Below are 14,775 nucleotides of genomic sequence, written 5' to 3' on the forward strand. Positions count from 1 at the left end.
ACTGAGCAAATATTCTACAACCGGGATTGCAAATTTTGTTGTCATTCATGCAAGCTGAATATTTATATTCTGATTCTATTAACCTTTACATTTTATAGCTTTTGCACAAGCTAGGAAAAATAAATGACTGTGAGATATATAGATATCTCTCTCACACAGAGAGACATCAATATATAGTGTTAAATACTGGGCATAATATACATTCTGGAAGGTAATGTAAAAGAAGCAACCCCATTTGCTAGACCTGGTATTGTACCCCTTGCAAGGACAGAACTGAAATACAAACTGAACTGGAATGAATCATTGTTGTACAGCATTAAGAGCAAGGGTGTGACTCAAGATGTTGTTGGACAACAACTCCCATCAGCCCCAGCCAGTGTGGTCAGTCGTCAGGGATGATGGGAGTTGTAGTCTAGCAACATCTAGAGGGACAGAGATTCCCCATTCCTGGATTAGAGTGTTGAGCTTAGTATGAAGTCCTGGTGTGGCCACAAAGACCAGTCATTTTCTCTTAATTTCATGTACTACACTGGAATGTTGCACAGATAAATGGAGGAAGCACCATCAACATGAACTGACCTCACTGGAGAAAGGATGGGATTAAAATGTGAATAAGTAAAGAATAAAAACAGATTTCTCCAAAAGGCCCTTGCGCTCTTATTTTCCTTGGCACCTGTTCTGTTAAATTGTCACTTTCATGGACTACTAACCCTGTTTATATCAAGTGATATTATACACCACCCTTCTGAGATTTTCCATTCTGTTGCTAGCACAGACAATACAATGCTTAGGAAAAGCCCATGGGACTACAAGGGTCATGTGGATTTTGCACAGGAGGAGGACATCAGAGGCAATAGCATTGGTCTTAGCCCTCTTCAGATATTGGACCTCAAGACAAGCTGATAATTAAAGCGTCACCAATCCCTCATGTAGGACCCACACTATGAAGTGCAAACTCCATCTCTGCCTCTTGCTTCTATCATTCCCATGTTTCCTTTTGCTCTAGCATTGGCATAAACCACTAACCTACAGTGAGCCAGTCAGAATTAGATGCTGTGTGTAGGTGTGGTTTTTATTTCATGCTTGCAAGCTGCCTTGCAGGTTTCCACAGGGGGGGAAGCAGGATACAGTGGTACCTCGAGTTACAAATGCCTCAGGTTACCAATGCTTCAGGTTACAAACTCTGCAAACCTGGAAGAGTTACCTCAAGTTGAGAACTTTGCCCCAGGATGAGAACGGAAATCGTGTGCCGGTGGTGCAGCAGCACCAAGAGGCCCCATTAGCGAAAGCACGTCTGTAGTTAAAAGGTACCACTGTATACCTTTAAAAGTAAAACATGCCTCAGAGATCACAGTGGTGCGTCCCCATGACATCAGTGTTCTGAGTCCCAGCTGCTTTTCATTTCTAACAGTGGTTGGCACAGTTGGGGAGTGTCGTGGATTGCAGAGAACAGGATTCGGTTCATAGCTGGTTTAGCTATGCATGGTATTCACAGACAGGGTTAATGAGTGTTTCTTTAATGTATATCCAGTGCGTTGTTTTGTTGTCCAACTACAAGTAACTTAGGGAGGTATTGATTTTGGGTTTTCTGCACAGATGGCAAGTAAATGCATTTTGGGAAACCTGGAATGGCAAACATAGCTTGCAGGGCAGAGAATTTCCATCAGGAGCACAGCAGGGGCTAAACTCAGCCATGGTCCACATCTGAATCATACCTCTCTCACTGCTTATATTTAAAACAAGATGTGGGGGGAAGTCTTGGCTTGACTTGGATCCTCACAAAAGCAGTTGCATCTAGCTCTGCTGTCATAGATGTAGTGAATCAACGTAGTGAATAATATGTGTACAGAAAACTCGGATCCTGCCTGGACTCAAAAGGCAGATAGATACACCAGGATATGATGCCAAGGGCTGCATGTGAAGCTTTTATTCCATAAAGAAATTCTAAAGATGGCATTGAGAACCTAACACAGCCACCGAAAGCTTTCTGCTTGATGACTTTTTTCTGGGGTGCATCTCTGTACATAGTGGCTGTCAGCTTGCTGGGCTTTGCTACTCGCTCTCAGGAATCAGAACTTGTCTCTGTCTGCTTGGGTAGAATCAGAAAGGAACTCCATGGAAACAAGCAGCAACAGAAGAAAGATTTCATTCTTGAACCTGATTGACAAACGATGGGTCACCTCGAGACTGTCAGAACTTTGCAGGAGGGATTCCAGATCATACTGGAAATGGCATCCAGTGCAATTAAAGCATATTAAGGGGTCTGCCTCAACAAATCCACTTTTTTAAAAAAAAGGAAACCTTTTGCAGCTAGGAAAATGCACTAAAAACTGTAGGGAAGTGGTTGATGAACAGTAGGAGAGGTTGGACCAGTGGTTGCAAATGTGGAATTGCCCCACCAAACCTCAGTCCGATACCAGCCTGCTTGCTTTACATAGTGCCTGTCAGTTTCCTCCTCCTTAGTCTCCCACCATCCCCAGCCAGTCTGGCCAATAATTGAGGCTGATGGGAGTTGGAGTCCAACAGCACCTGGAAGGCAAAGTTTCCCCATTGCTGGTGCAGGCCACCCTGAGCTAGGCAGACTAATGGCCGGAGTCAGTATAAGGCAGCTTCCTATGTTCCTATGGATTGCCACTGATAATGGCCAGACTGACCCTCCACCCCAACTTTCCTTTCCAACTACAGTGGTACCTCGGGTTAAGAACTTAATTCGTTCTGGAGGTCCGTTCTTAACCTGAAACTGTTCTTAACCTGAGGTACCACTGTAGTTGGAAAGGAAAGTTGGGGTGAAGATTAATTCCGCAACATTTCCTTTGGAGGGTCAGTCTGGCCATTATCAGTGGCAATGTCCCTAATGGGGCCTCCCACTGCCGCCGCGCGATTTCTGTTCTCCTCCTGAAGCAAAGTTCTCAACCCTATACTATTTCTGGGTTAGCGGAGTCTGTAACCTGAAGCGTCTGTAACCTGAGGTACCACTGTACTCTGTCTACAATTAGCATTGAGAATTCCAAGAGACCATTTGTTCTGGTTGGAGCCATTATAATTGCTGGTATATATACCATAGCTGTCAACTTACAGATTTGAAAATAAGGGACCAGCAGCCAAAATAAGGGACCTGCAGCCTCACCTGTTCCAGGCACTCCAGTCTTCCTGTCCTCCTGCAGTCTGGTCAAACTCATGCTGGTAGCTTCGAGAACACTGTCCAACCAACTTTGTAACCAGAGGTTCAACTGAATAGAATCTGAATCACATGCACCACAAGGCCTATGCAGCCTCAACTTAAGATGGCTCCCCGGCCTGGCTTTGCACTGCAAAGTTTGCAGCAACACGTGCAACAAAATGGCGTCCAGCATTCAAAACCCCCCTCAGCTTGCATTAACTAGCCACACACAAGGCATGCAAGCTCCACCCCCCAGTCGTTCTTAGACTTCTTATTGGGTGAGCAACACAGCCAAGCAACACAGTTGGAGCCTCCCTCCTCCCTGGCCGGCAGGGAGGGAGGCAGAGGAGCTGCTTCCTTTGAAATTTAAGGGACATCATTTAAAGGACATTTAAGGGACATCTATCAATAAGGGACAGCAGCGGGACATGGCGCTGGAATAAGGGACTGTCCCTTCAAATAAGGGACACTTGACAGCTATGATATATACTATCAGAAGCAATACCTGAATCCAGACTAATGAACTGCAGCTTGTCTTCTTTCTTCTATTCTTGTGCAAAGAAGGTGCTTCAATAAAAGAGGGGGAAGGAGGAATTGAAACCTTAGCCTCAGGCTGCAGTCTCTCCAGTTTCTGTACACAACTGCTCGCTCGCTCTCCCCTCTCCCCCAATCCCAGCCTCGGGATCTCTGTATGATCCTAGGAGAGCCCTCCCTGTGGGATGCATGTCGTCATGGTGACAAGGCATCACCACCTGCATGTCCCTGCAATGGAGGCGGCAAGCTGGAATAAAATGCCTTTGTTTTGCTGTTCCTCAGAGCATGCTTTTTGATCCTGATACATTTTGCATCCAACATGTGACCTGAAGGGGGAAGAAATATTAAACGGAGAGAATTGGAAAAGGATAAGTAAATGGGGGTGGGGAGGAGAAGAAGAAGGGGGAGGAATTTCAGGCAGGCAAATCTGAAAAAGCCAATAAATGGAACAGCAGAGTACATTTGCATGAATTCCTTTTATGGTGTGTTCATTTAAAAGCATTTTAAAAGCAGGCGGGGATAGAGACAAGTGGATGCTACAGACAGGCTTCTTTCACTGTGACAAGACCTGGTGGAGATTTAAAGGAAACGTGCTCCTTTCCAGGGTATAATGGAAGATATGAGAAATAACCATGAAAACTGCTGCACTCTTCTTGAAAATTCAGTAGAAAAGAGAGAACAGAAAACCCTAGGGGTATTTCTGCATTGCACAACCCCTTTGATGATGCTTCTCTTTAGCTTCCATTACATAGGTATCTGTTATTTGTATGTCAGTTCCTTCTAGGCTGGCTTCCTCCAGATGTCCTGTTTGTAGAATGCTGGTTGGCTTGCACAAAGCTTATGTGATGATTAGACTTCTTCCTATCTTTACTGAGCATTTGTTGTCATTTGTTTGCAGGATGGGTTATATGGCAGTGAGTATTCATCCTGATTTGCTTGTGTTTACACATCTTCCTGCTAATCATTCGCCGTCGCCATCGTCCCCCCCTTTCTATGCATTTCCCCATCCTGTTCCAAACAGCAAAAAGACTGCTGGTTGCATTATTTTATTTTATTGAGTGGATTTGTTGTACTAGGGTATCAGAGCGCTTTAATCCGTTTTAAATCTGCAAGGCTAAACTTTCAACATGCCCTTGAATCCCTCTCACAAATACCTTCGGCTTGGAAGCATGCTGAATCTGTGAAAAGTTTGTCCTCAGCAATAACACATGGTGCCTTGTGGGCGTGGTTTGGTTTCTATGACCCTTGTAGGTCATCTACACAGTGAAGGAAGAACATAGCAGCCCTGAAATTGTTTCATCCTCTTATAAAGCCATCCAAGGTCGTGGCCATCCCTGCCTCTTGTAGAAATTAATTCCACAGTTTAACTCTGTATTGTGTGAAAAAAAGTTCTTTGTTTTCTGCCCTGATTCTTCCAACATTCTCCTCCCTGCTTTTCCCAGTTCAGAGGCTGCTCAAGCTTCCCTTCCGCTGCTATTAACATAACAGCAACAAAAATGTGAGCTGCTGATTAATTGCACCCCCACAATTAACCTCACAGCTAGTTGGGCCCTCAGTAGCTGAGCTAAATAACAAAATGTGGGACCGCCTGTATCTCCAAGTGGGCACCCCAGCTTCCGGCAGTCCCACAACTGCATTCATAAGTCGCTGGTGATTACTGTATGTACAACTAAATCCTGCCACCTTGTGGGTATCTGCTGATATAAAAGAATCTAACCAAGCAGCACGCTGCTATAATACAAGGCTTCACCCACCTTTCCTTTTGTTGTTCTATGGACTACAGTCTTCTGCAACATCAACTTTATACAACTCCTAGTAAACCCATCCAAAGTGGACATGTGTGGTGCACTTTGCTAAGTAAACTGGATGGATTGACAAGTTCTTTCTGTTGACAAGAGAAGGAGGGATTTCATCAGCACCATCTACTCCCATTCCTCATGTACACTGTCCAAAGCGATCCTATCGATATTTGGAGGGCTGATGAAAACTTACTAAGCCACGAGGCAGAAATATTACTCCAGATACTTAGTGTGGCAGAAGACTCTGCATGAACAGCTAACCATAGGGTCTTTGTAGGATCAACTCCAAAGATTCCCACCCAACCATATTTCTAAATGGGACCAGCCCAGAAGATGAGACAAAGATAACAAGGAGACACAGTGGGTTACTTTAGAATTAGAGGCTGAATGGGACCCTGATGCTCTAGGTGTGACCTTATTTCTATCATCATTATTGCAATGGAGCCTTCAAGGACTAGCTCAGTCAATAGAGCATGAGACTCTTAATCTCAGGGATCTGGGTTCAAGCAAAAGAATCCTGCATTGCAGGCAGTTGAGCTAAATGAAATCATGGTCCCTTTCAACTCTACATTTCTATGGTTCTATGAACACTAAATGCTGGTGTTGGAGATTGAAATTGGGGAGGGGGTGGGTGTAAAATACTAATTCCCCTGCCTTAAAGTTTCAAACCCTTTACTTGAATATATGCTAACCTTCCTTCTGAATTTAGGCATGGGTTAGAATGGCATTGCCCCCTGAAATCCCTGCCATCTACCGTCACTTCCGTGCCACTCCCTCTTATTTTGGGCTTATCTTGACTGCCAAGATGGAGCTGGCAAAGCTTCTGGAACAATTCATATTTGGCTCAGCACAAGCACACATACAAATTCTGGACAGGCAAGAGTGGCCAAAATACAACTGATCTCTCCTGCAGAGCATCGAGTATTGCGTCCCTGAAATGGCTGCTGTGCCAGTGGGCTATCTTGCAGCCCTCTTTACTTTCCCAGGCATATGCTATCTTCTGCACCATCATACTCATGTAAAATATATTGTATTGATTGGAAAGGGTGAGGAAGACATTCGAGCACATGCCCAAACACCAACTTTGCACATTTAAAATGGATTAAATTGCTCTGTTACCCTAGCTCAATAGATTCACTTAAAAAAAGAAAATATTTCCGTGGTTTGGAAAGCAATGCAGATGTGCACAGGAAGAAATGTGAACAGCCCACAAGCCAATCATGATGGATGCTCATGGTCATATAGGTAAAAAGGTAATGGACCCCTGGATGGTTAAGTCCGGTCTAAGGTGACTATGGGGTTGCGGCGCTCATCTCACTTTTCAGGCTGAGGGAGCCGGTGTTTGTCTGCAGACACCTTTTTGGGTCATGTGGCCAGCATGACTAAACCGCTTCTGGCACATGGAGGACTGTGGAGAGTGCCAGAGCACACAGAAACACCTTTTACCTTCCTGCCACAGTGGTGGCTGTTTATCTACTTGCACTGGTGTGCTTTCGAACTGCTAGGTTAGCAGTTCATGGTCATATAACCATTCCACAAACAAATAAGAACAAATGCTCGATAAAGACCAGATATGGTCAACCCACCGCATAAGGTATGTGCAAGTGAATCAGGATGAATGCTGAATAAGCAGCTTGTCTGAAAGAACCCTAAGTGAGTGCTAACATGAGAGCCACCAGATCATGCTCTTAGGAAGTGCTTAGGAGAACTTCATGGGATGGAATCAATTATATTGGAATATAAATATTGGAAAGAGCAATGTCTTGGCTGTTTGCCTGGCTGAGTTTCTCACAAGCACCTTTCTAATCAGACTGTGTAACTTTCCTGCCTATTTGTAGCTGGAATATTTTGGTAGCTCTTTCTGCTGTTTCCATGCCACTAACAGGAAAAGATGCAGCAGAAAGAATCTGGAACTGTCTGGAGTGACTCACAAAAAGATAGAGCCACAATTTCCCCAAGATACAGTTGCTATGGCAAACAGGTAGATGCATCTAGGTTTTGTCTGTGCCAAAGCAGTCTTACACCATCTACTTTGGATTTCATTTTGCAAGTTTTATTCTGCCGTTGCTCAGTAGTCACAGCTATTTCAGTGAAGAATTGGGGGAGTTTCTCATTCAGCCTGATACTAGTCACTTCAGTTGCAGCTGTGTAAGCGGAGGGACCTGCAACCAAAGTGATAAAAGGGGTTACCTATTCATTGCTAACCTTCTCTCCCCTTCTCTTCTGGTCCCATGTTGGCAATAAATTATATAGACCTCATCAGATTGGGACAAGCCGCATCGATGGGCAGCTCAGTTACATAAGGACACTTTCACCAAACTTGTGCTCTGCGGATGCCTAGAACTACAACTCCCATCAACCCTAGTCAGTGCTAGCTGGTGCTGATTTGAGTTGCAGTCCAAAATATCTGGAAGACACCAGCTTGGTGAAGGCTGACATAAAGGCCACCGGAGGCACAGCCCAACAGGTGAGCCGTTCTAAAAATGACACAAAGTTGAAATCAAAGTATTCCCTGAGTGTGCTTTTCCCCACAAAATAAATCCTTTCAAGAGATTTTGTGAGAAAAGCATAAAATAAAACCATTTTGTTAGTTTCCACAAGAAGCACAGAGTTAAGAATATGGTTTCTTTGCTTTAAAATCCCATCTGTGCATGCATAATTTTCCTAAAGTTTGCAGCAACAAATGTCACATTTTGCTTATTTGTTTAAAAGACGTCTGAACTGCCTTTCAGGCTGCCTCTCTAAGTGATTTACAATCGGATAAACAGCATAATGGTAATACATTTAAAACGCTTAAAATATCTCATAAATATGAAACCAGCACAAGATGGTAAATAGCCCATTTAACAACTGATTAGTTGGTTTTGCTGCATTTTACCTCTCTCTAGATACTGGAAAAGGGACATGGGTGTATTGGGACTGTGGTGTAAACTTGGGCTTGCCAATTGGAAGGTTGGCGGTTTGAATCCCCACAACAGGATGAGCTCCTGTTGCTCGTTCCCAGCTTCTGCCAACCCAGCAGTTCGAAAGCACATCAAAGTGCAAGTAGATAAATAGGTACCGCTCTGGTGGGAAGGTAAACGGCGTTTCCGTGTGCTGCTCTGGTTTCACCAGAAGGGGCTTAGTCATGCTGGCCACATGACCCGGAAAAACTGTCTGCAGACAAACACCGGCTCCCTCGGCCAGTAAAGTGAGATAAGTGCCACAACCCCAGAGTCATTTGTGACTGGACTTAAGTTTCAGGGGTTCTTTACCCCTTTTTTAAGATACTGGAACGGTTAGCAAACTAACTAGTTGGGTTAATGGTCATGATGCTGGGGGGTGGGGGAAGCACAGCCCAATTAATAGACTTACATTCTACAGATAGCAATGGATAGCACCTTAAATTATACTGCCTGGAAGGTCTGACTTTTTAATCCTGAGACTCCCACACTCAGATATCACAAAACAGTTACAACCACTCGCTAGCTAGATAACATAAATCCAAGAACATATGCAGCAAAAGAAATGTGGACAGTTTGCTTACACAACCCATAAAAAAACCCGATGACAGGTGACCTTCTGGTGTGCAGCAAAGGTCTGCAAAGTCCCCCCCCCCCCACTTGTTAAACATTAGAAAAATCTTCCTAATTCATTTATTGCAAACCATCAGTTGTACGGTATGAAACACACACTGTGTATAAACAAGATGACCTAGTTTTCAACATCTGCAAGTCTTTGCTCAAAGCTTGTTTGTTACTTGAAAAGGCAATTAAAATTTAAACAAGTGCTAGAGAATAATCCATTTGATATGCTTTGGATTTGGCGGGGGGAGAGATGGTTAGGCATTTAGTTATCTTAAACTCAGAGCCTAAAGTCCTCTGTTATCAGAATGCACCGAACAGTGTGCATGGACCACACAAGTCCATATCAGGCCAGAGACTGAGAGGGGGTCATGAGGCAAATATATAATAGAGGCAGGTTTAAAACATGTGCTAGCCTTAAATTATAATAGCTATAAGCCACTAAAGGCTAAAGGACACACCCTGGTTAAGAAGTAAAATGGGATTTGCATTGAGGAATGTGGTGGCATGAGCACTGCTGTACTGCATTCCTCCAAAATCCTAGATGGCTATCTGATGCATAGAATCATTCCATAAAAATGCATTATGGAATTAAATTAACTACAGTTATTATACAAGATTGCATAGAACTGATGGTGTGGTGTAAATATTATATTTTTATTTCGTTTACTTATCACTTCCTATGAAAATACGCACACACCATCATCCACAATGCAAATATATACAGTGGTACCTCAGGTTATAGACGCTTCAGGTTACATATGCTTCAGGTTACAGACTCTGCTAACCAGAAATAGTACCTCGGGTTAAGAACTTTGCTTCAGGATGAGAACAGATATCGCACTACGACGGTGCAGCAGCTGTAGGAGGCCCCATTAGCTAAAGTGGTGCTTCAGGTTAAGAACAGCTTTAGGTTAAGAACGGACCTCGGAACGAATTAAGTACTTAACCCAAGGTACCACTGTGTATCTTCTTTTTTAAAAAAAAAAAAAAAGGATCAGATCCAAAGCAGGTACATAGGATAAAAATCTCCACATCATAAGGCTTATGGAAAGAGGAAGTTTTTTGAAATGCACCTGGGGGGAAACAACAGATGTGGAAGACTTGGCTGAGAGCCAGTGTGGTATAGCTGTTAGTGTTGTACTAAGATCTGGGAGACCAGGGTTGAAATCCCCACTCAGCCATGAAGCTCATTGGATGCTCTTGGTTCAGTTACGCCCTCCAAGCCTAATGCAGGATTGTTGTGAGATCCTTGGAAGAAAAGTGAGATACGAACGTAATAGTAATAACAAAAGACGTAACAATGCATGCAAACAATGCGGCAGAATTCACCGCTTCCCAGGCGACCTACCACACACTCATACGACTGACAATATGCGGTTTGTGCAAAGTTTGTCTTTGGTGACAAAAGGGCCAGGAAGAGCCCTGGTCCCCAAGCAACATGTAGGTCTGTTCACGCAATATGCCTGTGCCACAGGAAGAAAGGGAGGGAGGCATGCAAGCATCCGCACAGCAAGGGTGGCGGCTTCCAGCAATGGGCCTCAGTCCAATCATCTCCCCGCTCTGCGCTGAGACCCTTACGCCTCTCCTCAGAGCTTCCCATCTCCGTGCTTCACAGCTTCTCACTTTAAAAAAAATGGAAACCCGCAAGCATGCAATAAACGGTTGATTTCTTTAAGGCAGGCAAGCAGCCAATGATAAAATCCCACAGCTCTTAAAAAAAATCTTAGGCTAACTGGTCTCTGCATCTCCCAAAGGAGCATTTCATAAACTTGGCAGCTGTGTAGGGCTTGGCAAGGGAGGCCTGGCACGCCTGTTCGACAACTCTGACATTTCAAGAGGATGGCATTAGTTAAAATAAATGGCTACGCTGCACGGAAGCCTGGCAAAGTAATTAAAAGGTTACTTTCACCTGTCGCCTAGCCATGTGCACATAACACGTGGCTAGCTGCTCGATTCATCATGCCATTTTAAAATACTGCTGCCGTATCTGTTCTTTAATAGAGTATGACAAAAGTGCATGGAAGTCCCTGTGCTTCCAATAAAACTCTGCCTTTGAAAGATAAGGGCAATACTTGGCATGAGGGGCAAATGCCATTGTTCCTGTCCAGTCCTTTCTTCAAATGGTCAGACTTCAGAGGGTGCTTGATGATAGACAACTTGCAGCCAGCCAGCAGGCACCTGTCCATCAGCAGATGGCTTCCCTGAGGTTGCTCCCCCTTGGGAAGATGAATCAAGCAAGCTGGTCCTCTCCAGGCCGTCTTCCTCTGGGTGGGAACTGGTGACTTGCCCCTTCAGGCAAACAAGTGCCCGACATGTCCTTTGGACTTCGACTCTTTCCACAACCGGATTGAGCTGACGGCTTGCTAGAACAGACGTCCTGTTGTGACAGTTCGCACGTCTCTGTTCAGAGCTGTAGCTTTCTACTGGTGAAAGCCAGCCTTTTCTCTCCCAAAGGTGTTCTTTATAGCAGGGCTGGCTCTACCGTTAGGCTGGATGAGGCAACTGCCTCAGGCAGCAGATGCCATGCCAGGGAATGGGGAGTGGCAGTGAGGAGCTGGAAGGCAGAGATGTCTATGATCTGTATGCCCACCTTGCCCATCCTGCAAGCTGCCCTGCTGTCCTCAGGTGGAGCGAAGATCACTGTCCCATTTCCAGCACTGAAGTTAAGTCTCTCTCTCCCTCCCTCTCTCTCTCTCTCTCTCTCTCTCACACACACACACACACACACCATACATTTAAAGTACTCTTATTCCACTTCAACATGGAGAATCCTGGGAACTGGAGCTCTCTGAGGTCAGTGCTCTTAACAAGCCGGAGTTCCTAGGATTCTTTTTTGAGGGGGTGATCCATGACTGTTGAGGCTCATCCCCACTTTCGCTTGACCTGTATTTTGACTGTATTGCATACCAATTAATTCCCACAAGTCCAAGAGCTTCTCATCTTGTTCTGCAGATCCGCCTTGTGAAAATCCCATCTTACATGCTGAATCAGATCTTAACAGATGTGTGGGAAATGGCTGAATGCAGTGTTGCTGCCAGTTACCAAGAAGGAGAGGAGGGCACAGGGAGCTCAGGGTGGTGTGGAGGTGGAGGTGGAGTTTTCACCCTGGGCCAGCAAGAGGATACTGGAGATAGTTTTCACTCAGGTCCACGTATGCAAATAAGGAATTGAAAGTGACGTTCAGTGATTGGATAGTTACAGAAAATTGTTACTGTTGCATTGTAGTGGAGCTCTATATAAGCAGGCTGGCTGAACCCTTCAGTTCAGTTCTGTTCTGTGCCTGTGAATAAACAAGAGCTGTTTGAAGAATCGCTGTGTCATCACCCACAACTTGACATGGAGCATGGTTTTAATGTTCCTTCCACCGTGCCCCCAGTGCCTCGCACCCTCTCCTCTGCCTCTTGGTAATTGGCAGCGATGCTCTGCATTGGGAAGCCAGGTGAGCAATGCCGCACTCTGTCTGCATCACCCCTTTGATTGCTACCTTTGAGGATCAGTGGTGGACTTTGGGCTCTCCAATTTCAGTGCCACCCTGTGTGACGCTAACATTTGGCACCCCGACCTCTTGCACTCTGCTCTACAGCATTGCTGTGGAGCTCCTTGCAGCATGGCAGTGTAGAAGTCACACTACTCTAAAACCACCTCTGTAGGATATGTCTCAGATGGATAGACAACAGGACAGGTGGAGTGCTCTCGACTGTATGAACTTTTTGGGTGCAGCCAATGAAGCTAATGGCTTGAGTGGCACAACCAGCTGTCAGGGGCTATCCAGAGGAGGGGGAATGGTGGAGACCACCTCCCCATCCTGACCCAGAGAGGAGGAAGAGGAAGACAGTATAGATTTACAACAGGGGTTTGCGGGAGGTCACGGCTCAGAAGCAGATGAGGGGGAAATTTGGGAAATAATGGAAGAGGAGAAGCAGGCAGAGCCGGAACAGCAGCTGGCTGACACGTTGTCACTAGAAAGCATTCCAGACCCTCCATCTCCCAGAACCTGGAGAGCCTTAAAAGTAGGAGAGCAAAGAGCTCAAAGATGGAAGACATGTAGCAGCATCCGTAGAGGAAATGATGACGACGAATGAGGAAGTGGGAGAGACAGGGGGTGGAGATTCACTCGGGACAACGGCATTATCCAAGAGGCTGGGTTCTATAGCCTCTCTCTGTAAAGTTTGAAATAAAAAAGGACTGTAAGAGTCCTTTACTTGTCTTTATACTTTCCTGGGCAACCAGCTGTGGGCCGCTGATAGCATCCTGACACCAGCGTTCCTTTGGGCAACAGGCAAGGACTGAGACATAGAGATGGCTAATAGGCAAGATATATCACTTCTAAAATTCAACAGTCATCTCAAGATCTCTGTGGAGGTGGCGACTAGCACACCTAGAAAGGGCAGAAGCTGCATATCTAGGGAAATGCTCAAAAGCAGCACAGACAGATCTGTGTCTGGATTCACTCACATTTTATTTATTTTTCTGGAAACTGGGCTTGAGCCTCAAGAGACATATGGCAATTGGACTGCTTTGCTTATATTAAGATATGCTTAATGAAGTTGCAGTTTGTTGACAACCCACCCTCTTTGTGAGTTTGCCTCTTCTCCATCTGCTCAGACTATAGGTAAAGGTAAAGGTACCCCTGCCCGTAGGGGCCAGTCGTGTCCGACTCTAGGGTTGCGTGCTCATCTCGCTCTAGAGGCCGTGAGCCGGCGCCGTCCAAAGACACTTCCAGGTCACGTGGCCACCATGACGAAGCTGCAGCTGGCGAGCCAGCACCAGCGCAGCACACGGAAATGCCGTTTTACCTTCCCGCTATAAAGCGGTCCCTATTTATCTACTTGCACTTAAGAGTGCTTTCGAACTGCTAGGTGGGCAGGAGCAGGGACCGAACGACAGGAGCTCACCGCCGACCATACGATCAGCAAGTCCTAGGCACTGAGGTTTTGCCCACAGCGCCACCCGCGTCGCTCAGACTATAGTTTCCTCTAATATTATGATAGCTGGAGAAAATTTAAAGGGTTATAACAATAGAGTTAATAAAGGGATTTTTATTTTTAAGCAAAGCTGATAGCTAGCATAATGATCTGGAAGACAATAATAATTATAAGGTGTGCAGTGATCACACACATTCCCTAACACATGGTTTTGATTAGCAACAAGAGCCCATACATGGCTGCATCCATCCATACAGTCGATCCATGTTCGAGGAACAAGCTGCGCACATTTTGCAGCTAACAACATTTGAACTGCTGTTGTTAGATTTTCCACCCACTATTCACCACGAGATCCCAGGGCAGGTTACAACAATGTAGAATACAGTGTGAATGAGGTTCCCCACCCCAAGCAAGCAATGTTGTTTGCTTTCGGGCAGTTTCCATAATATGTGAACACACTCAAAATAATGTATTCACATACTTGTGCTGTATGCAGTTGTGGCCTTGAATACCCCTAGGATGGTGTTGGGGAGATCTGAAGGATGACCTCCACTCACATGAACCTGCCTGTTCAGATCTTCATCAGAGGCCCTCCCTAGGTACCTTCAGAAGTGAGACAGTGGGCCATTAGAGATGGTATCTTCTCAGTGATGGCACCTCAATGGTGCGCTTCCCTGGGAGTAAGCCCCAGCTGATTTGCTTGGTTTGCTTCCAAGTAGAGATGGTTAGGATTGTGCCATATTAATGCTGCTTTCACTGCTGTTTGGGTCATTCTATATTTTTATTCTTGT

This window comes from Podarcis tiliguerta, assembly GCF_965153285.1.
Source record: "Podarcis tiliguerta genome assembly, chromosome: 1".
Lineage (NCBI taxonomy): Eukaryota > Metazoa > Chordata > Lepidosauria > Squamata > Lacertidae > Podarcis > Podarcis tiliguerta.